This window comes from Aphanomyces astaci (genome assembly GCF_000520075.1).
Source record: "Aphanomyces astaci strain APO3 unplaced genomic scaffold supercont1.33, whole genome shotgun sequence".
In the NCBI taxonomy this organism is placed as follows: Eukaryota; Oomycota; class Saprolegniomycetes; order Saprolegniales; family Verrucalvaceae; genus Aphanomyces; species Aphanomyces astaci.
Genome location: NW_009798296.1, coordinates 628,591 through 631,066, shown reverse-complemented (window position 1 = coordinate 631,066; position 2,476 = coordinate 628,591). Strand labels below are relative to the sequence as shown.

At 45.0% G+C, this 2,476-nt stretch overlaps 1 pseudogene across 1 annotated transcript; it reads right to left on the bottom strand.

Annotated features, from left to right (window-relative positions):
• Positions 1-753: 753 nt before the first annotated feature.
• Positions 754-826, bottom strand: H257_11402 (annotated as a pseudogene). The gene has a single exon. The product of its transcript is annotated as a tRNA-OTHER (tRNA).
• Positions 827-2,476: the final 1,650 nt, after the last annotated feature.

The window sequence follows — 2,476 nt, the reverse complement described above, 5'->3', positions numbered from 1 at the left end:
ACCAGTAAAAGTTTAGACTTAACTATGAGTCGTGGGGTATCCACATGTAGATGTCTACAGTGGCCCCTCATGTCATTATGACTTCCTCGTAGTGTTGATCGTTATAATTGCTTCAATGTGCAACCCGTGCATAGTTTACACCCTGCAAGGCCCTTCGGTACCCTCCACAATAATTCCATTCCACAGCATCCCCCCACGCTACTACATACATGGTTAAAACGAATTCTCTAGAAGTATGTGATTGAGTGTGTACATTGCATACTCCAGAGTATTTGAGTGGAATACAGAATGCGCATTGTCTATCGGGCTGGGGGGGCAATTATTGTGGAGAGTTCTACAGAAGGATTATATAACGCTAGGGTTTGTTCATACATGAAAGGGGGTGCATCAAAGGGGTGCAATCGCTGTAATTGCAGCGATCAAAGCTGAGTGACAGCATCAGTGATGGTTAGTATCCCCGTTCTACAGTGCACAATTTCCTAAGTATATTGGTTACACACATTTTTATTTATAGCCAATCACAAACTGTAACAACGTCATTGTTCAATTTTCAGCCTTGGTTAATTGAGTTTGGATTATTATTTTTACTAACTGTAAGTAAGACGTTCCTCCGCGAGGGCCGACACTAGAACCACATATTGTGGAACCGCTTCGCCAATTGTAACGCGGCTGCTCGACCAGCGGCGTCTCACTTGTTATCCGGATTCCCCAGGGGACCAGGGGAGGGACGGATAAATCCTTATGGAAATAATCCGGAGAAACCGGGGATCGAACCCACGACCTTTGAGTTAAGAAACTGATGCTCTACCACCTGAGCTATTCCTCCCCATTTTCGGCCTTGGGCTCACTGGCACCGGCAACCACTTGCAGAGAAGGGCTCCTACTCTCGCAGCCTTCAGCTGATGTTGTAAAACATGGCACATTCTATCCATACGTAGGATATAGCTACGCTACACCAGATTTCGTGCACAAACAGCAGCAATAAGACCAGAACGATCACATTGATTTGGAGCTGGGTCGGCCTCTGGCGTACGATGGATTTAAGCCTACGCCACAAGCCGACAAAGTTTCACCGAGGGCGACTGGTGGCTTGAATCACACTGTGCACGATTGAATCGTGGCCACCAGGCTTCAATTGAAACACCTTGTGGCTGAGTCGTTGTACTCATTCGCTGGGTGCTGTTGAATGCAGCAGGAATGCCGCTACCCTATATTTAGACCTGCTATTACCATCGTCGACAAACTCACCGACAATAGTTTGACATTTGACACCCTCAACTCCCCAGAACATGACTGAAATTGGGATTCAGAAAAAGCATATCTGTTTCGTCGATTTAAAGTATATAAATAAATATACATATCAGCAAATAGAATAATAACTCCTGGGCATCTTCCCAACAAATCCTGTATAACCGGATACATTTGTATAGATTGTAAGGATGGCCTGTGTCTTGTGGAAAATACCAATTTTCTGTAGAGTAGCTCAAATCCTCTGTGTGATGTACAATTTGGTTGTGACGAAGGCTTTCCCTCATGCATTAGTACTGTCAAATCGATTCGAAACTGGAGCCCTGAGCAGAATCGAACGTCTTCAGAGAATGGCTTAAAGAACCGCCTGAGCCAATCAAATCATTTCCTGTCCAGTTTATCCCAATCCAAACGTTTGACACCTTCGCTTTGGGCAAAACCACTTGTATACCATTCTTTGTATAGTATAGTTTGTACAAGCTTAAATGAGATAAAATTGATTCGAATGCTATTTGGCGAAATCACTCACAAGTCCAAAATTTGGGTGAAATGCACAATAATATGTTGGAGCACATGTACTGTACGTTGAGTGTAGCCTCCCTCGCTCAGCGCCAACTCGAACACATTTCAATTGTCCTTGAACCTGTACAACGAACGTAAACAACCAATACTAGTACATTGTATTACGAAGGATTTTAGAGATGTACGCCTGAATTCTGATTCGCTCCAGTAAAACGGAACAATGCGAGTAGAAGTACGTACTACGAAGTACCCTCACCAAGCTCCTCAAATTTGACGTCACCACTTACCACCCCACATCCAAGTAATTTAGCTAGTATACACTTGGAGCCACGGCATTATGCGGCCAAACATCGTGGATGCCGCATACCAGACATCGTCGCTCTTTGTGTACGCGAGCTTTACGTCATCCTCGCGGGTGTCCGCGAAGTTCTTGCCGCCAATGTAACGACGTCACTCCAGTGGCGTCATAGGGTTATCGACCAATCAGAACAGACGTCACTGTTGACGTCAGTTTACGACCAAGCTCGATTGGCGTGCGGCGTGCTCGGCCATGGACACCAGAAGTTCCTTCTGCAGAGCGCACGTATATATAGCATTAGATATAGTATAGTCACAGTAGTCATGCATGTAGATGTAGATAACGCCAATCAATCAGTTTTACAATTTCCTCTGCGTTATCAACTCCCTACACGGAGGCTTACGAACT